The following is a 22453-nucleotide window of genomic DNA, read 5'->3' as shown; positions in this document are numbered from 1 at the left end:
CCAGGTACCACCCCTACAAAAAACAAAACAAAACAAAATATTGTGAATCGAACAAAGTGCAGATAGGGTTTAATCATTTTGGAGAGGTTGACACAATGGCTTCCATACTACGCCTGCTGCAGTTGTCTGTTATGGTCTGTCTGGGAGAATATCATTCTCATGTTCCCAATTTATGTATAATTTCCTAAGGTAGACTATGTCACTTTTCTTTCCAGGAGTCAATAAATCCTTTTGTTGCTGATGATGTCCTTGAGGGGACACTGTTCCTCATGACAAGCTACTTCTGCAGTCCATGGTAAGGAGAGTGTTAATTTTGGGAGCCTCAGCTATGTCTCAGCTCCAACATGTTTTCTTAAGAGCAGTGATTATTCATTTTCTATTTGATTACACAGATAAAGCATAGATCCCCCTTTTCCTATGGTGCTGGATCTGGAACCCAGGGCCTCATGCATACTAGGCAAGCGTGCTACCACTGAGCTACATCCCAGCCCCTACGGGTCCTTTTGTTATCATTACCCCTATAACTAGATGAATGTAATAACATTTCTTAGGAGTTCAATGAAATTTGGAGACATTCAAGAGTTGGGGCATCCAGCAACCCTTTGTGATTTATAGCAGGTAAAGTATTTTTTCCCATAAAACAACCACATCTGGAGTTACTCAGACTGTGCTGCCCTTGTTCCTCTTGTGCCACCACCTGGGGAGTGGGGGGGTGGGGTCTGTGCCTTTTCCAAAGCCAAGTGTGCACATTAGTTATCTGGAATTCTGCACTCGTTTACCTGTTACATCATTATTTGTGCATTGTGCACATCTGGATAGTTGCCTTAAGCTGTGGTTGTTTTCCAATTCTCAATATTCTGTTGCTCAATTCATTTCTGCTTTAGTGATTGGAATGCTTTCCACTGGGAGATCTTTCCATTAGCTCCTGTTTTCCTTTAACATATTTTCATGGTTTTGTCCCACATTCCTTGCTTTATGACTTGAAATGACCCTGGCTCCCATATTTACTGTCCCAGTCCTAGTGTCAGCCACTTCCTCAAAGAGCTCTGGTTCCTTACATTTGAGAAAGGTATGAAAACTTCATCTGGCCTCTGGATGTTCTCACTGCCTCTCAACCGTGCAGACCCACACATGTATGAGCATCCTAATCTACTCACACACTTAATCATAAGGTTTTCAAGTGGAACTGTCTGTGTGTGAGGCTGAACGTGCGTTTGTGCTGATGTCTCCAGTGCATTATGATTGATAACTCTGCCTTTGCCCCTTGATTACTTATAACTTTTCATTCCAACAGTGAGCAATCTGGTACCTGCCATCTACCTTAATTTATTGTTCCATTTTGAACATTAGATTCATTGTTGTATCTGCAGATTATGGTGTATAATATATTAAATATAAATTTTGTCTTTGCCCCCAGTTCTTGGTACAGAACTCCTTAAAAAATTATCATATTTTTATGAGTGATAGTCATGCCAGAAACATATTTTGTTCTAAATTTGGTGTTTGACTTTGACTCCTCAGAGTTCCTAATTGCACTGGAATCTCTCAGGTGACAGGAATTCCTTTTATTTTAATAAGGACTCTTGATTGGCTCTCAGACAGCTTCCAGGTAGAGAATGATTATGAGAAAGACTATACAGCACAATCAGAAGCTTGGAACTTTTGAGTCTCAACCACACCATTCTCTGGGGGAAAGAGGATGGAATTTGAGCTAATAATCTCACCTATGTGATGAAGATAAAAACAAACAAACCCTAAAAGTTGTGGTCAGGGAGCTTCTGAGTTGCAGAATAAATCCGTGTGCATTGCGGATGGTGCCCCCAACTCCACGGGGACAGAGGTTCCTGCACCAAGAACCCTTCTGTTCCTTGCCCTGTGCTTCACCTGGCTGTTCATGTCTTTTTTGTTACATTCTGTGGGCCTCCAACAATGCATGCACATGCAGTCCTGCACACATTTTAGGAAGATCCACAGACCCCAGTCTCAGTGCCTCTGTCCTATCTGACTACTCATTCTTCCCTTCCCCAATTCACCCAGCAAACATTTGCTGAACACCTATTGCAGTGTTTGGCTCTCCAACTGGGTCCCTATCACCAAACACTTGTTCATGCTGACTGGTCAGCCTGGCAGCTGGAATTCCCTCTGGCTCACTCTTCTAAGACAGAGTCTAGGGAAGCACTAGTATACACAGCTTTACCTAAAGTGACTTTAGCTTCAAGTTTTGAAAACAAAGACAAAACAAACATATAACCCCAAATGCAAAACCAACTCTAGGCCCTTCTCCCACCTTCCCTCCTTCCTTCCCTTCCTCTAGTGCTGGGGATCAAACCCAGAGTCTTGTGTCAGCTGAGCATGCTCTCTGCCACTGAGTGACACAGTCATCCCCAAATTCCTCTGGAGCTCAACTGAAGAAAAACAGGCTGTTCTGGGCTTAAAGAAATCCAGGGCCCCCTCTATCCAAAGCTAACTGCCTGGTCCTTTAGGGGTCTGGAGGTGGGTGCAGACCTCATAAAATTGTTGATTGGGAGACTAAAAACCAGTCCTGGGAGAGGGTGCATCTTTCTTTACCAGTCCCCTGTGCTGCTTGCAGGTCTTCCTTGTTCCTGGTTTAGATCCAGCAAGAAGGGGGAGGGGAAGGAGGGACTGATACTAGAGCAAGGGACAGAACTGGCCTCCGAGCAGCTGACTGTCAGTGTGGGATCATGCAGCAAAATCTGTGGACGTTTTTGTTGCTCACAATTGGAGAATGGAGGCCACTGGCATTTCATGGGTTGATGCCAGGGATGCTTCTCAGCCTGCCAGCCTGCAGAGGTACCCTATGCAATGTAGAGTAATCCATTGCAAAGGTCCCTACTACTAGGCTTGAGAAACTGTGGTCCAGACCAGGAAAAGAAGGTGATCTACTCTGGCTGCAAGGGGACCTGTTGGCCCTCCTACCCAGCTCCCGGCTGCTTTCTGGGTTTCATCCCTGCCACTGATGGAGACTTCATCCCTTATGGCTCATACACCTGTTCACCCATGCTGCTGGCATCTTCTACTTAGCAGGCACCAACAACATGGTTGGCCACCTCTGCCAGTGTCAGCTTGCCAGCCATCAACAAGGTCAACAAAGACATCACAGTGAGCAGGGGGCACAGGACCCAGGGTGGCACCTGTAGGAGCTGTGAAGGAATTGGCCCCAAAAAGATTGGTCCTGAGGCAGAAGTCATCAGAGGGTTGAGGGCAGGAATTGGCAGTGTCAGTATGGGTGTGCAGACACCCTCTTGAGGGCATTGCAGGAAGGTCCAGTGTCTGCTTGGTTCCTACAGGGAGAACTTCTACAGGCTGACCAGGCTCACCACCACCAAGGCTACCTTTGACATCTACACTGAGCCCAGGGCCAGAACACACTCCAAGTGACCAAAAGAGAGACCGAGGCCCCAACTTGGGCCACCCAGCTCTGCCCAGAGACTGGCAGCCTCTTTCTGAGACTCACAGAGATTCCCTGGTCCAGCATAGAACCAACACCAAGTGAGGGTCTGAGAAGTGGTCTCTCCCTGTGAGGTTTATCTAAGATGCTGCAGCTTCCCGTTGAGGCTTCTTTACTAAGCAACAAATTGAGCTCTGAGCTTCCCATCAGTTAAGGCAAAAAGGGAATCAGATGTTGGAACATACCTTGTCCAATCAAATGAAAAGTGGAAATTCATATGGAGATAAAAAATACCTTCTTGATACTGAATTATAGGAGGCAAATGCCTCAAAAAATGTCACAGAGGTGAGGCATAAACAGTTGAACTCAGAGTCCATGAATGTGGGCTGCAGCTTTCCCTCCCCGCATGTAAGATGCCAGTTTCTCAGTGAGTCCTGATGAGCTTCTCCAGACCCTTTGCTGCTCCCCTCAAGTGCCAAGACCTGTTCCTGCCAGTCTTTCCATCCCTCTTGAATGCCCATCTACCCTGAAGGGATGGAGGCTGACCACACTGGTGACGTCCAGGATGTTTTGGAAAGCCCTTTGTACTCCCTTGGGCAGTTGGTCCCAGGACAGGCCTGTCTTCAAGGCCACAATCACCCATGGGGCCAATTAGCCTGAAATGGGTCAGATGTGGGGTTGAGCCCAGGGGCAAGGCAGCAGGCATGAGGGGCTCCTGCCCTCATGACTTGCAGGCCTGAATTCTCATCCCTGTCTCCTTCCTTTCCAACAGGAAGACTCTGGCATGTTGCTTAACCAGTGAGCCTCATTGGCCCCTCTGTTCATAAGGATAGGGGATTCTGAGTCCCAAGAGCATGCACATGCTCAGCCAGTGCTGAGGTATAGGAGGTCAGCTTAGACGGCTGTGGGCTGCACAGGCATGTGAACAAAAAGCTGGCTGGAAGCACAAGTCTCAGCCACAGAGGAGTCCTCAGTCCCCACTCAACCTCTTACTCAGCAAGGACCCCAACTTGGGCCACCCAGCTTTGCCCATGTACTGGTAGCCCCACACAATACAGACTGGCCACTTCTGGAGGTCACCAAGAAGATGGGTCGTGGCTCCATGAAGCAACTCTTGAGAGCTGACTACTTACAGTACTGGACCATGGCCTACCAGGTATTTCCCATGTTGATCAGCAAGGAGGCTTCCCCAGGGCCCTGGGTAGATGATTCTAAGACTACCTTCCTGCTTGCCACACATGCCTCTAGGTCTCTCAGAGGTCATTCCATGTTCTGGGAACATGCTTCAATCCTCTGGTCCCAGGATTTTTCAGGAGCATCCGAGCACTAGCCAGTGTAATGGTACTGAAATGAACATCTGTTCCTTGTGAGGTGGAGTTGTGTAGTGCCTTCAGCATGCTGAGAAGGTGGCTGGCTCTTACTGTTCTACACAAAATAAACAGACTTCTGGAAGAAGTAAGCACTTTGGTTTTTTTAAAAAAAAATTTTAGTTGTAGATGGACACATTTTTTAAAATTTATTTTTTTATGTGGTGCTGAGGATCAAACCCAGTGCCTCACACATGCCATGCGATCACTCTTCCGCTGAGCCATAACCCCAGCCCCAGCACTTTGTTTTTTATGCAGAAATTCAGTTACCATCCCCATCCCCAAGTCCTCCTTTCCCCACACCTCCTTCTTTGGTCTCCTAAAGCCCAGGGTGAAGTGGTGAATGGCATTTTCCATGGCATGAGATTTGAAATTGGTGGGCTGTCCTTACAGCCAGGTCAGGAGTGTGGTCTGTGAGAGGGTTCTCTCCACTCTTGGGGAGGGCTGGGCATGTGTTGGGCAGGATGCCTTGAGGATGGAATCTCTAGTGCAGCTCAAGAAAGACTGTAGTGGTGAGAGGAGGGGCCAGGACTCCGGTGAAAGTGTAACATGTGTGCAGCTGCTGAATTTGGCAGGCAGGATCTGATAGTAAAGACACTGTACACAAGATAGCATTTATTTTAGTAACAGTTTGGAAACGAGCAAAAGCAAAGTGACAGGTGAGAGAGAAAGGGAAGAAAATACATCACCACATAGGGGGAAACCCCAACACCTGATCACGCAGCTGGGAAGTCCTGGGGCAGCTTTCCTTGGTACAGTGTCATTCCCAGTGGGACTCCTTAAATACAAGTGAAACAAATATGTTCTAACAACCTGCAGGAGCTGATGGTCCCCTCAAGGACACTCCATCCCCCCAAGGACTGGCCAGATCTCCACAGGGAGAGTGACAGCCTTGAGATAGGTGAATGACTTGAGTTCTTCGAGTGAGCCAAACCCACTGAGAAGCCAGCTTTCTTTAGATGTTACATCAAGGGTGTGTGAAGATTATGGCAGGTGCACGGACAGGGAAGAGCTTTAGTATTTTTCTAGCACTTTAGAATGTCCCAGGCCCGTGTCTGAGGGCACCAAGAGAGAACTGCAGCTTCATAGTCACTTTGAGAGGTCTCCTGGTGTGACATGGATAGTTAACTGCAGCTGGGAATATATAAATTAACTACTTTTGACAATAAATAGGTGACAAAAAAGGAAGACTTAAGACATATGAACCAAATGCAGCAATGGATGCTCCTAGTTTGAACCTGAGTTTTTGTTTGTCTAACTATACAATTTGAAATAGTTGGAGAAATCTGTGTCTTAATTGGGTATTTGATATTAAAGAATTATGATTATTTTCAATAGTGGATGTTAGAGACTTCTTTCAACTACATGACTACAATTTTTTAGAAGAAACCCGATGATGCTGGGGTTTGCTGGGTGAGTCTGTTCCCAGTGGGATGGGCCCTCTGACAAGTCCCACCACAGTGATGGCTGTGTGGGCAGTTCCTAAGCTGCAGTACCCATAATCCTTGGGGTACCAGGGATAGCATGTGGCCTGCAGCTCCTAGGGACCATGCACTGAAGGTAATGTAGGCAGAATGCTGGATAACACTACCCAGAATCCTCAGGGGCCCACAGTTCCCAGGAGCTTCTGGTGAGAACTGCAGGGGCAGAACAACTACTGCTCATAATTCAAGGGGGCTCCTGGCCATTGTGTGGCCTGCAGTTCCCAGAGGCCTTAGTGGAGAATTCCTGGCTGGGAAGTCAGTCACTGGGATAACTCTACCCAGAATTCTCAGTGTACCAGGGCCTTTGTGGAGAATCTTTGGCTGGGCAGGCAGTTGCTGGGATGCTTTACCCAGAACCCTCAGTGTATGAGAGGCCTTTTGTAGAATTTTTGCAGGGCAGGTGATTGGTTCTACTCAGAATGTGTCACCCTCTCTCAGTGTGTCAGACGGCTGTGAGGAGAATCTTTGGCAGGGCAGACAGTCTTGGGATATCCTACCCAGAATCCTCAGGGTAGCCCTGATGTGGACAACCCTTGGCTGGACAGGCAGTGGCTGGAATACTCTCCACAGAATCCTCAGTGTACCAGAGGCTGTTGTGGAGAATGCTTTGCTAGATAGGCAATTGCTGGGATACTCTACCCAGAATCCTCAGTGTACCAGAGGCCTCTGTGGAGAATCCTCTGGTGGGCAGGCATCTGTGGGATGTTCTACCTAGAATCATCAGTGTGCCAAGACAAGCACACAGTGCAATGATCTCACAGCCCTTCTTGGTGGGTTCTGAGCAGCAGAATGCTGACTACACTTTCAGAGTCCTCAGGGAGGCTTGTAAAAATGTGGTAAGCAGCTCCCAGGAGCCTCTGGGGTGAGAGTTACAAGGGTTAAGATGGCCTGTACTCCCAAGGATCCTTCAGGGACTGCAGTTACCAGAGCCCTCTGCAGTAAGGGCAGCATAGGTCCAATGGTAGACTGTACTATTCATAACCCTCAGTAACCTGCAGCTTACAGAGACTTTAGCAGTGAGGGTTTTACTGACAAAATGACAAACTATGCTACCCATTACCCTTGGGTGCCTCTGTCCCCAGGAGCCTCTGGAGTGAGAGCTGCAAGGGCAGAATACCAGACTTAATGCTCAGAATCTCTGGGGATGACTGCATACCCTGTAACCCTGTAACTTTCAGAGGTTTCTGTGGAGAGAATTGTATTGGTAGAGCACACTATCTAGAATCTCCAGGGTACCAGGGAAAGCATGGCATCTGTAGCTCCTGTGATCCTGCCAGCAGGGCTGTGCAGGTTAAAAACTAGACTACATTATTCAGAACCCTCAGGGCTGCAACTCCCAAAACCTGTGGTAAGTGGGCAAGCCATCGGATTGCAGTGCCCACAATCCTAAGGGGGACTTAGCCTCCAGAATCCTCTGAGTGAGTGGCAAAACACTGGGCTACATTACCCCCAACCCTCAGGGGGTGTAGCTCTAAAGATCCTCTGTGGTGAGAACCATAGGGCAGAGAATTTAACTATAATATCTAAAATCCCTGGGGGGAGGTGTTGCCCCCGTGAGTATGCAACCTGCAACTCTTAGAGGTCTTCATAGTGAGTGCTGTGCAGGCAGAAGTCCAAACTACACTACCCAGAATTCTTTGGGGCCTGGACTCCCAGATACCTTCTTGTTGAGGGCTGCATGGACAAGCTTTGTGTTGAGTATAGAGATTCATCTTGGGTGTTCAGATCCCAGGAGTCTTGATGATGGGGTCCACTTAGATAGGATGGACTGCCTTATCCAGAATAATCAGTGGCCCACAGCTCTCAGAGACCTTTGACATCAGGGCTGCCTGAGTAGTATTGATTACAATACCCAGAAATCCTGGGGGCTCAGAGCACCAGGTACCACTATAGTGTGATCTGCAACAACATAGCACCAAGCTACAGTGTCCCTGATGCTTGGGGTCCTGCAGCTCCCAGAAGCCTCTGTGCTGAGGTCTGCATGGGCAGAACACAGGACTGTGCTTTCCAGAATCCCTAGGGGCTCCTATGTGATGGGGTAGCCTGCAGCTCTCAGAGTCCTCTGCAATGAGGGCTGCATTGTAAAATACTGGATTTCACTAGCCAGAATCCTGGGGGTATGTGCTACTTACAGTCTCCCCAGACTTCTGTCAGTGCTGCATGGGCAAAACACAAGACTACAGGTTACCTGGGCCAGCACAGGGCAAACAACCCACATGGCCCTCTGTAGGAAGGGCTGCATGGGCAGAACACAATATTACACAGTTCAGAATCCCTGAGAATTCTGAATGAATGTGTAGCCTGCAGCTCCCAGAGGCATCCATGATGAGAGCTGAATTATCTAGAATGAATTATCTAAAATCATCTAGAATGTTCTAGGGCTGGGGGATGAAGCCTGTAGTTCCCAGAGGCCACCAGGTTCTCCTCAACTTGACAGTGGCCACCATGGGCTGGGATTTAGCTTTTTTTTTGGTAGTGAACACAAGGGTGCTTAACAACTGAGCCACTTCTTGAGGAAGTCCTCAGGGCTGCCTCAGGCAGACACCTGGTTCAGGGACACTGTGGGTCATGTCCCTAGGGATGGGCTCCTTTCTCCTCAGAGCTGCCTCAGGCAGACACCTGTTTCAGGGACACCTGGGTCAGGTCTCTAGGGTCACCCGGGATCCTTTCTTCTCAGAGCTGCCTCAGGCAGATACCTGGTTCAGGGATGCTGTGGATCATGTTTCTAGGGATGCCCAGAGGTGAGATTCACTGTGATATATATACATATACATATACATACATACATACATACATACACATACATACATAATTTGGAAAATTTCATTCTGTGTTTCCTCCCTTTTCCTATCCCTCTTTTCTCCTGCTACATCCCATTCTGTTCCACTGACCTCCCTTCTATTGTTATGGGATCTCCCCTCTTTTATATTTCCTTATTTATATCTAGTTTCTGTGTATAAGATAAAACATTTGACCCTTGGCTTTCTGAGTTTGGCTTATTTCACATAGCATGATGTTCTACAGTTCCACTCATTTACCAGTAGATGCAGTAATTTCATTCTTCTTTATGGCTGAGTTGAAACTCTGTTGTGTGTATACACCATGCTTTCTTTATCTTTTCATCTGTTGACAGACACCTGGTATGATTCCATAGCTTGACTATTGTGAATTGGGCTGGCTTAAACATTGATATGTCTGTATTACTACAGCATGCTGATTTTAGTTCTTTTGGATAAATATCACAAAGGTGGGGGCGGACAACTGAATCATGTGATGAGTTCATTTCTAGTTTTTTGAGGAATTTCTATACTGCTTTCCAGAGTGGTTGCAGTCTCCACATCCTCACCAGAGTTTGTTATTTTTTGTATTTTTGATGTTTGCCATTCTAACTGGAGATGAAATATTAATGCAGATTTGATTTGCATTTCTCTGATTGCCAGGGATGCTGAACCTTTTTTTCCCCCACATATTTTTTGGCTATTTGTGTTTCTCCTTTTGAAAAATGTCTGTTTAGTTCTTTCACCCATTTTTGATTGAGCTATTAATTTGTCTGATGTTAACTGTTTTGAGTTATTTATATTTCTGGATATTAATCCCTTGATGAAAGAGTAGATGGAAAAGATTTTCTCCTATTCTGAGGGGCTCTTTTCATGAGCCTATTTCCTTTACTGGGCAGAGCATTTTAATTTGAAGGCATCCCACTTATTGAGTCTTGGTTTTAGTTTTTGAACTTTATGGATCTTCTTGAGGAAGTCAGTGCCTGCACCGATATGATGGAGAGTCAGGTTTCTATGAGCTCAATCTAGCTTTTCCACTGTCTTACATCTTCATTTTAGAAATCATTGTCTTGATTTGGTTGATCTATAATAAATAGCACCTTTCATTATGGTTTTCAAGTCCTCTATAGCTTCTGCCAAAATAGTTCATTGTCCATGAACATTATTAAAATGCATTTAAATGATGATAAAGATGAATATAGAATAAAAGGAATTGGATTTTATAATAATACTGTATCACTCTCCTTAAAAATATATATTTTTTAGTACTGGAGTTTGAACCCAGGACTTCATACATCCTATATAAGCGCTCTACCACTGAGCAACTTCTTTTTTTGAGACAAGATCTTGCTAAATTGCCCAGACTGGCCTCAAACTTGGGATTTTCCTTTCTCAGTCTCCCTAGTAGCTGGGATTATGAGTGTATATCACCATGCCTGGTTCTTCTCTTTCAGTGGAATACCTGCTACTTCGACACACCTTAAGGTGGCTGGTATAGAGCAGGCAGTGGTGGTAGATGGCCTAGGGACTTCTGCCCAGGATTCAGGGAAGCTGCTGGTGACTAGTGCATCAGTTGGTAGGTGGTAGGTCAGGTAGTCTGTCACTGCCTCTGCCCAGTTCAGGTCAGTTTCCCTGGGCTGGATTATTGGGATGGAAGGTTAGAGAATGAGGGGCTCTGAGCTAGTGACCAGGAAGGCCACTATTCCTCACCACTTATGGTCCTGTTGGCTTCCACCCTCCTCCAGACCCCTCCTCCAGGCCCTGCCTCCCTTCTCCTGACCCCACCCCATCCTCCAGACCACATCCTCCACAGGCTCTGCCCCTGGATCTGCCCCTGCTCCCACCCCTACTCCAGGCTGTGTTTCTTCTGACCCCTGCCCCATCCAGACCCTGGCCCTCTTCCAGACTCTGCCCTGTTTCCAGGCCCCACCCTTCTCCACATCCACTCTCGCAGCCACAGCTCCGTGCACTAATTGATAGTACATTTGCAGTGGGGCACAAAATAGCCTATTGTATAAATATTTACATTCTACATTGGATTAAATATCTTGACTATATCAAGCTTTGATGGATCATAAATTGAATTTAGGAAAGTCACCTCTTCTGTCTAGATCATAAAAATTTGAAATAAAATCAGAATTTGTTAAAGGTCTGGTAAGGCTCAGCTGTAAGCCCCGATGACCCAAAGCTCTTTACCAGTAGGAGATCTCTAAGCACCAGTCCAAACTTTTCTATGCTAATTGATTGATTGAGTTTTCTTATTTTGATTGTTTTGCAATGTCTGTATTTACTAGGAAATGCCCTGTGTCTTCCAGGTTTCCAGTTATGTGCAGTAGATTTCTTGTATTCAATTTTTAATTTCTTCTCTTTTTAGTTTTCTACAGAATCCTTAATACTGTGAACTTCTGCTGTTTTCCATCAGCAATATATTTTTTAATATTTATTTTTTAGGTGTAGGTGGACACAATGCCTTTATTTTATTTACTTATTTTTATGTGGTGCTGAGGATCAAACCCAAGGCATTGCCCATACTAGGTGAGCACTCTACTGCTGAGCTACAATCCTAGCCCTGTCCATCAGCAATATTTTAAAAATATATTTTTAGCTTTCTTGGTTTTTCATTAAGAGAATTGTCTTGTTTGAAAATTCTCATGACAATCTTAACTGATTTTAATTATTTTCTGCTTATTAAGATGTCTTTGGGGACTGGGTATACAGCTCAGTGACAGCAATTGCTTAGCAGTTGAAAGGCCCTGGGTTTCTACCCAGCACCACATAACACACACACACACACACACACACACACACACACACACACACACACACACTGCTTTGACAGGACTCAAGCATCAGAGGTATCCAGAGGTATGTTAAAAAACATCATGTATTTACACATATACGCATACACCACAATACCTCTTCCAGATTTAGATGAAATTATTCTAAGAAGAAATTTCAATGTCAACTATTATATTGAATGATACTTAAAACCACTACAAATGAAATTTCCTCTGGACTCTAATCATTACAATATATAAGAGACAAGTCAATAGCTGGTTTTTGTAATTAAGAAATATTTACTAAAAATTAACTTTTTAAAACATTTTCTTTTCTACTTTTCAATTTAGAAAGCATATTTCTATGTCTTATTAAAGTTCTACATTTTTTAAAATTTACTTTAATGTGGTGCTGAGATTTGAACCCAGTACCTCACACATGCTAGGAAAGCACACTACCACTGAGTCACATTCCCAGCCCCTAAAGTTTTACTTTTACAAAAAGTTCGTTCTCTTGTTCATTTCAAGCAAGGGATTGGGTATTCTGATGAGCATGATGCTTTATATATTGCCAGGAATTCTTGTTAGATAACTCTGTTAGTGTTTTATATCAGTTCAAAATATCATTTAAAAATATGCCATTGTGTTTTGAGTTTAAAAATTTGGATTTCTTCTTTTGAGATTATATGTTTATTAATACTTAGAATTATTTCATATGAAGTGCCATAATTACATTTTATCCTAATGTTTGTGCCCCTATGTGCTTACAAGTTGGCTTTCAGAACAGAGTTGAGTTTATCTCATATCTGTTGGATTCATTAGAAAAGTATATATACTTTTTATCATATTTAAAACGTTATATTTGAATTAGTAGAAGCAGAGGTTAGATATGTTAGTATTGTGAGATGAACAAAGTGCAGGTTTACTTTAATTATTTTGGGGAGGTTGATATAATGGCTTCTTCCCTGTTTTACTCCTGCTATGGTTGTCTATGATCATGTCTGGCCTGGAGAATTTTTTTTTTCACACTGGGTGTTGAACTCAGGGCCTTGTATGTGCTTGGCAAGCACTTAGCTACATACATCCCCAGCCCTTTTTAAAATTTAATTTTGAGAAGGGTCTTGCTATATTGCCCAGGTGAGCCTCAAATTTATGATCCTCTTTCCTTAGCCTCCCAAGTAACTGGGATGACAGGCATGTGTCAAAGTGCCTGGCATGTCCTGGAGGATTTTGATACCAGTATTACATGTTTCCAATGTGTTAATAATTTCATAAGCTATATCATGTCCATTTTTCTTCTCAACAGTCAATAAAGCCTTTCTGTTTTTTCAATGGTATGCTTAATATGAACATGCTTTATGATGTGTCCCCACTGTTCATGATAGTCTAGTTATGCAATTCACAGTAAGAGTATTTTGATTCTGATAGTCTCAATGGTGTTTCAGGTCCAACATATTTTCCTGGAAGCAGTGATTATTCATTTCCTATTTGATTATACAAATAAGATACAAATTCTTTTTTTTCTTTTATGGTGCTTGGGATTGAACCCAGGGCCTCCTGAATGTTGGGCAAACACTCTCCCCCTGAGCTGCATTGACAGCTCCATAGATCCTTTAGTTGTGATTGGCTTCATGACTAGCTAGAGTGATAATAAAATTATATAGAAGTTCTACTGAATTTGAAACATTCAAGAGTCTGGAAATCTAATAATTCTTTGTGATTTCTAAAGAGTAGAGTGTTTTTTCATAATGCAGCAGCATCTCAGATCAGGCATGGTTGGAGCGGCCACCTATGCTCTTTGTCTCACCATTTCCTTCAGAATGTCATGGAGGAAATGAACCTTTGTGTCTTTTTAAACTCTTCTGCTCAAAAGGCAGATTGGTTTCCAGTCTTGTTTATCTTTTTCTTTTCATTTAAGAGTTTGGGCATCTGATAGTTCCTTATGATTTTTAGAAGGTAGAATGTTTTCCCATTACACAGAAGCATGTAAAGTCACTCTTGGCTGACTGCCACCTGCACTTCTCTGGGCTCACCACTTATTGCAGAGCATCATGAAGATGGACACTGGTGTCCTTTTAAACTCTAATACCCAGAAGGTGTCACTCATCATCATTGCCAGTGCTGTTACCTTTTTCTTTTCTTCGACTATTTGTTCAGGGAAAATATTTTATTTTATTACTGCTAACGTGTATGCATAGAAACAAAATAAAGACAAGGATTCTTTGGGATAACTAATCCAAAGTCGAAGTGAGTCAATTTGCCATTGGAACATGTATTTTTACAAAGCAGCTCTTATTTATTTATTTATTTATTTTGGATTATTTTAATTTTTATTTATTTTTTTTAGTCATCCATGACAGTAGAATGCATTTTGATATATAATACATACATGGAATGTACATACATCAATCATATTGTCTATTCTATTTTGCTGCCCTTCCTATCCTCCCTACTCCTCCCCTCCTCTCCCATCTTTTCTCTCTATCCAATCTAATGTGACACACTTTTTTTTCTTTTTCTCATTACAATATCATATATATATTCTGTATAACAATGAGGTTCTCCTTTCATCTTCTGTGCAACTCCCCTCTCCCTCTTTTTCCATCCCACCTCTCTTCCCTATTTAGTGGTAGTCTTCTTCTCATGGTCTTCCTCCCTATCCCATTTTGAATCACCCCCCTTATATCAGAGAAGACATTTGGCATTTGCTTTTTAGGGATTGGCTAACTTCACTTAGCATAATCTGCTCTAATGCCATCCATTTGCCTGCAAATGCCATGATTTTATTATTTTTTAGTGCTGAGTAATATTCCATTGTGTATAAATGCCACATTTTTAAAATCCATTCATCTATTGAAGGGCATCTAGCTTGGTTCCACATTATAGCTATTGTGAATTGTGCTCAAAGCAGCTCTTCTGATAAAATTCAGCCATGAGTTGAAATAGAATCTCATTTTTTCCTCTAGTCTAAAGTGATCAAGTTTTTAGAAGTACCTAGTGACAAGTTTACATGTGTTGTTACTTCAACACAGAACATAACAGAGGCACTTGTCTTGAATTAAATATTAGCTTGAGTTATTTAATTTTTGTGTTATAGTAAATTTTGTGTTCATAATAAAATACAGAACTAGCTAATAGTGTCATTTACCAGTAATTAACTATACAAATAATTCAAAAACAGGTGTTTCTGAAAATGTAGCCATGTTTGTTTATTTAATTTTTAGTTTTAGGTGGACACAATATCTTTATTTTACATTTATGTGGTGCTGAGGATTGAACCCAATGCCTTGTGCATACTAGGTGAGCTCTCTATGCCTTGTGCATACTAGGTGAGCCACAACCCTAGCCTGAAAATGAAGCTATAGTTAAAGTTTTATTTGAGTATCTTTATACAAAAATTTCAAAGAAAGCCTCAATCTGTTTTTTCCCTTGTGATGACTTATGTGCACTATCTCAGATATATTAACATCTTAGACCATTTGTCATGAAGAATAAATACTAGTATGCTATAATTAACTGAAGTTGTATTTCCTTTGGATTCTCAGTTCTGCCTCTTCCTGTTTCAGGGCCCCATCCAGGACCCCAAATGATATCCAGTCAACATGTCTCTGTAGACTCCTCTTGGGGTGACAGTTTCTCTGAACTTCCTTGTTCCAGTGACCTCGGCACCATGAGGAGGACCTGTCAGACTGAGTGAGAGTACAGAGCAGAGACAGCCCAGCACAGGGCAGTTTCCCACTGGGTGATGCTAAAGCCCTGTGAGCACCTAGTGCAGGGAGATCCTGCTCTCAGGGGGACCAGAGCAGCCATCTGACCACCTCACCATGCAGCTCTTGCATGTGTAATAGTTGGTTTAAAGTTAGAAGCTGTGTTACTGACCAAGACCTGTGATCACGACTGTTGTCCTGATGTAAGCAAATGGTCAGGTATTTTTTAGATTGTTCTACTTTGGGGTTTACTTGTTTTCCCTCACATTTAGACTTGCGCCATGTGTCTGGGGGAAGCAGTCACAGAGGTAGTGAGTTGCTCTGTCATCTCAAGCCCTCAAGGTGAATGTTATTTTAGTACTAAGGATGCTCAGCTGGCTGGAGGAGTGCCTTTCATGTTTCCTTGTTTTTCTCATATTTAGCCTAGGGCTGGGAATCTGGGGGAAGCAGGTCACAGAGGTGGACAATGCTCTGTCATTTCAGACCGTCAAGGTGAATGTCATGTTAGTACTAACCGTGCTCACCTGGCTTAGGTAGTACCTTTCAAGTTTCTCTCTGAGGAGTTACTATTCTCTGCATGTTCACATTGTGTTTTCTGGAGGAAGTCATTTTACAGAGCCAACACTTAAGGAACAGGGAGTTACCTTCACCTCCTCAGTGGCCTTGTCTGCATAGTTATTTGGTATGCATCTACACAAGAGGTTTCTGCACAAGAGAATTGCATATTGTAAATAATTTATCTCAGTCTATAGCTTTTCTTTTTGTTCTCTTTCACAGAGTATAAAATTTATTTTTTTCATGTTGCAGCAGTCTGGCTGGGCACAAAATAACCGAGCTGCCACGAGGAACTTGTAGGTTCAAACAGGAACTACTTTATTGCCGGAACCCCACCAGAACACTCCCCAACTCCTCAGAAAACCTACGAGAACCAACGGGAACTCCACGGGAACTCTGTGAGAACTCAACGGGAACTCAACGGGAACTCCGCAAGAACTCAAAAGTAGCAGGCACTCGTGGTAGCAGGAGCTGCCAGACTGCTGGACAGCAGAAGTTAATATATACAACTGAATATGCTGGCGTTACTTCTAAACCACTCCTTCTGGCAAAATGCCTAGGCGCCATCCCGACCTGGTTGTGGCTCTCAACATCTCCTGCCTTCTGTTTAATTAAACAAGTATGTAGCTTAGTGACGGTGCCTGTCTTAGCTTGTCCAATACTACATATGGTCCTTACCCGTCATTGGATGAGCTGACCTCAAGGTGTCAGTCTCCTGTCTTAGGTTGGTACCATTGCAATTGGATCTTACCCATCATTGACTACCGGCCCAGCATTTTTATAACACTTATGGATACAAACACCATAAACAATCTGCTACAAGCAGAAAAAGCCATCAGGGGAAAAGTTACAACAGGAGGCTACTACTAATAGCTTTCTATCACCAGAGGGCACAAGTGTCCAACCAACAGCACCACCTCCATATGCTGGGAGGCCCCCAACCCCCGTAGTTGATAGATGGGATTTTGAGACAGGACCTCAAATATTAGCATGCCCTGTATTTGAGCAGGCAGGAGGGAAGCCAATTCACCAAGCTCTAGATGTCAAAACAGTGAAGCAGCTAAAAGAGGCTGTAACAACCTATGGTCCTCGAGCACCCTTCACTGTAAGCATGGTCGAATCCATTACCAACTTGAATATGGCACCAGCAGATTGGACTAGTATGTGTAAAGCTGTGCTAAATGAAGGACAATACCTGTTATGGAAGGTTGCCAATGAGGATTTTGCAAGGAGAAGGCTAGGCAAAATGCAACCGCCAGTTATCCTCAGAGAAATCTAGATATGTTGATAGGAAAGGGACCTTATGAGGATCAGCAGCAACAAATTGGATATGATCCTGCCATATACTTACAAATTGCTGTAGATACGGTTAAAGCATGGAAGACTTTCCAAGGACATGGAGGTTTACAAGGTCAATTCTCTAAGGTAATACAAGGAGCTAATGAACCTTATGCTGAATTTGTAGATAGGCTTATTCAAACAGCTACCAGAGTTTTTGGGAATACGGAACAAGCAATGCAATTACTAAAACAATTGGCTTATGAGCAAACAAATCGTTGGTGCAGAGAAGTTATTAGACAATGGAAACATGAAGATTTAAACACATATATTAAATTTTGTAAAGACATTAATGAACAAGGGCAAGTCTTGGCAGCTCCAGTACAAGAGGCTTTAGATGCCAGGCCAAAAACATGCTACAATTGTGAACAAACAGGACATTTTAAAAGGAATTGCCCCATAGGAGGATAGTTTAACAAAACTAGGTATCAAAGGAGTAGAATAACGGGTATTTGCCCATGATGCCATAGAGGGAGACATTGGGCTAATGAATGCCATTCTCAAAGCACCATAGAGAGTACTCCGTTATCAAAAAATGAACAAGGACCAGGTGTCTATCCACAATATCACGGAGAAAGGCATTGGGCTCCATTGTCAAAAAAAGGAAAAGGGGGGCCCAATGCTCTGGGGCCCATGGTCACAAATATACGGGGCACTGGAGAAACCCAGTAACACCATCAGGGTAGTGTCCAGGACACATTACCCATTAGATCCCTCACTAGACAAACCAGAGGGAGCGCAAGATTGGACATCTGTGCCTCTGCCAGATCAGTACTAACTCCAGAGATGGGAGTTCAAATAATTCCCACAGGGGTAAAAGGGCCTCTTCCCAAAGGAACAGTAGGCTTATTATTGGGATGCAGTTCTTCTACTCTACAAACACTTATAATAAGTCCTGGGGTAATTGATCCCAATTATGAGGGTGAAATAAAAATTATAGCCAGTTCTCCAAGTGGTATATCAGTAATTTCACCAGGAGATAGAATAGCACAGTTATTAATAATATCTAGCCTACATGATAAATTTTCCAGTCATACTGTAGAAAGCGGTTCCAGGGGATTAGGCTCCACAGGTGTAGACTGGGCTATGCTTTCTTTAAATTTAGATTCTGGCCCCATGCTAAAACTAAATATTCAAGGACATGAATTTAATGGGCTACTGGATACAGGTGCAGACCTTAGCATCATCTCTCGTTAAGAATGGCCAAAACATTGACCATTACAACAAGCCACTCAACCACTTTGAGGCCTAGGAGTGGCAACTAATCCCCATACAAGTGCGGTGGTATTAGATCGGAAGGATCCTGAAGGATGTGAAGGAACTATACAGCCATATGTATTGGATCATCTTCCTGTAAATTTAGGGGGATGAGATGTCCTAGATCAATTAGGACTAACATTAACAAATAACATCAATTCAAATGCGTCCACTATTATGGCTAGACAAGGTTTTAGGAAAGGAAAAAGATTAAGAGAAAAAGGACAAAGTATAGTGGCACCAATACAAATAGATCAAGGAACAGACAGACATGGATTGGATTTTCAGGAGGGGTCACTGAGACAACAAAAATTACTTGGAAATCAGAAAGACCAGTATGGGTTCCTCAGTGGCCCCTGACTAAAGAAAAGATACAAGCAGCCCATGACCTGGTCAAACAACAATTAGCAGAAGGACATATACAACCTTCTGTATCTCCCCATAATACTCCCATTTTTGTCATCAAAAAGAAATATGGTAAATGGAAATTATTGCAAGATTTAAGAGCCATTAATAATGAGATGGTTATTATGGGATCTGCTTAATCGGGGATTCCTCAATTGTCTGCTTTGCCAAAAACCTGATATGTTTTAGTTACAGATATTAAAGATTGTTTTTTTTTCAATTTCAATTCATCCTGAGGATAGTCCATGTTTTGCATTTACTATCCCTCCATTGAATCATGAAGGTCCCAATCAGAGATATGAATGGAAAGTACTCCCTCAAGGGATGGCTAACAGCCCAACTATGTGTCAAATTTATATTAACAAAGCAATCCAGCCACTTAGAAATCAAAATCCTGAACTACAAATATTTCACTATATGGATGATGTATTATTAGCACACAAAGATAAAAACACATTGCTAGAATGTTATGCCACACTTACAAACTTATTAAAAAATTATAATCTAGAGATAGCAATAGATAAAGTACAATTAAATTTTCCAATTAATTATTTAGGAGTTCTATTATCCTCAACCATGGTCCATCCACCAAAAATTCAAATACGAGTAGATCAACTCAAATCACTTAACGACTTTCAAAAGTTATTAGGAGACATAAATTAGATAAGACCTTATCTAGGTATACCAACAGGAGAGTTGGGACCTTTATTTGATATCCTAAAAGGTCCATCAGATCCAAATTCACCCTGCATGTTAACGCCTGAAGCAAGAAAGACATTAAAAATCATTGAAACATATATGGAAAATATGCATTTGGATAGAATTGATATAAGTTTGCCTTTATTATTTATTGTACTACCAACAAAAAATATTCCTACAGAAGTATTTTGGCAAGAAGGTCCATTATTGTGGATACATTTATCTTATTCTTCTAACACTATTCTTACTAGGTATCCTGAGGCTGTAGGACAATTAATACTCAAAGGAATAAAAGCAGCAAAGGGAGTGTTTGGAATTTCTCCCAATAAAATTATTACTCCATATACAATGGATCAAATTGATGAGTTAGCTAATGAGTTAAGTACTTGGGCAATAATCATGTGCAAATCTAATGTTTCATTTGATAACCACTTACCATCTAATCCTTTGTTGTCTTTTTGGTCATCGCATCCTGTAATTTTTCCAAAAATGACAAGAAAAACACCTATCATGAATGCTCCAAATATATTCACTGATGGGTCAAATAATGGTACAGCAGCAGTAGTTACCCCTGATCAAACTTTTACATTTTTAGTACCCAAACAATCAGCTCAAAAGATAGAGCTTACTGCAGTATTACAAGCTTTTGTGATGTTTAAAGATTCTGTATTTAATTTATTTTCTGATAGTCAGTATATAGTTAATGCTATAGTATCCCTTGAAGATGCTGGTAGGATTTCCCCCTCCTCTACTATTTTCTCTTTGTTTTCCACTATACAAAGTCTAATCTGGGACAGAAAAGAACCATTCTTTATAGAACATTTTAGGGCACATACAGGATTGCCTGGAGCCCTTAGTTTGGGCAATGATTTAGCAGATAAAACTACACATGACATACATATTTTCTCTACACTAGAAGAAGGTACAAATTTTCATAAAAAGTTCCATGTCAATGCTAATACTTTACAAAAGCATTTTAAAATAACTAAGGAACAAGCTAGACAAATAATAAAGCAATGTCAAAATTGTGTGATCCTTTTACCACAAGTTAATCTTGGAGTCAATCCTAGAGGACTGATACCTAACCATATTTGGCAGATGGACGTCACACAATTGCCAGAATTTGGCAAATTAAAATATTTGCATGTTACAGTTGATACTTCTTCTGGATTTTGATGGGCTCCCTTCATGCCAGAGAAAAAACTAAAGATATTATAGGTCATTGCTTACAAAATTTTGCCACTGTGGGCATTTTTGCTGATGGTGCCATCGGTGGTACAATTTTTCCAAAAGGAGCCGAGCCATCAATTGGCTTGGTGTATCCTCCTCCCTTCTGCTTGTGATGGTCATTCAGCTAAAATTTGGGGGCCAACAGAGGTGAGGCAAAGAACCTCAACCCACACTGGTCCTATCCACAGGTGTGGCTGTATGCTGGACTAGTAGTCAGTGATGGGTAAGATCCAACTGCAATGGTACCAACCTAAGACAGGAGGCTGATGCCTTGAAGTCAGCTCATCTGATGAAGTGTAAGGACCATATGTAGTATTGGACAACCTAAGACAGGCACCGTCCCTAAGCTACATGCTTGTTGTTTAAACAGAGTGGGGTATATTGAGAGCCACAGCCATTCTTGATGAGAGATAATGCTAAGGTCTGCACCTGTATCCAGTAGCCCATTAAATTCATGTCCTTGAATATTTAGTTTTAGCATGGGGCGAGAATCTAAGTTTAAAGAAAGCATAGTCTCAATCTACTCCTGTGGAGCCTAATCCCCTGGAACCTCTTTCTGTAGTATGACTGGAAAATTTATCATGTAGGCTGGGTATTATTAATAACTGTGCTACTCTATCTCCTGTTGGAATTACTTATATACTCCTTGGAGAACTGGCTATAATTTTTATTTCACCTTCATAATTGGGATCAATTACCCAAGGACTTATCATAAGTCCTTTAAGAGTAGAAGAACTGCATCCTAATAATAAGCCTACTGTTCTTTGGTGGTTGAAGAATGGCATTCATTAGCCCAATGTCTCCCTCTATGGCATCGTGGGTAAATACCCGGTATTCATCCCCTTTGATCTTATCCAGTTTTGTTAAACCCTCCTCCTATGGAGCAACTCCTTCTAAAATGTCCTGTTTGTCCACAATTGTAGCATGTTTTTGGCCTGGTACCTAAAGCCTGTTGTACTGCAACTGCCAAGACTTGCCCTTGTTTATTAATGTCTCTACATAATTTAATATATGTGTTTAAATCTTCATGTTTCCATGGTCTAATGGCCTCCTTGCACCATCTATTTGCTTGTTCATAGGCAAGCTGTTTTATTAATGGCATTGCTTGTTCTGTATTCCCCAAAACTCTGGTACCTTTTGAATAAGCCTATCTACAAACTCAGCATAAGGTTCATTAGCTCGTTGTATTACCTTAGATAATTGACCTTGTAAATCTCCATGTCATTGTAAAGTCTTCCATGCCCTAACCGCATCTGCAGCAATTTGTGAGTGTATGGCAGGATCATATCCAATTTGTTGCTGCTGACCCTCATTAGGTCCCTTTCCCAACAACATATCTAGATTTCTCTGAGGATAACCAGCTGTTGCATTTTGCCTAGTCGTTTCTGTGCAATATTCCTGATTGGCAACCTTCCATAACAGATATTGTCCTCCATTTAGCACAGCTT

The sequence above is a fragment of the Ictidomys tridecemlineatus genome, chromosome 9, assembly GCF_052094955.1.
Source record: "Ictidomys tridecemlineatus isolate mIctTri1 chromosome 9, mIctTri1.hap1, whole genome shotgun sequence".
NCBI lineage: Eukaryota > Metazoa > Chordata > Mammalia > Rodentia > Sciuridae > Ictidomys > Ictidomys tridecemlineatus.
The sequence above is the reverse complement of the archived record's forward strand: the minus strand, read 5'-3'. Positions refer to the sequence as shown.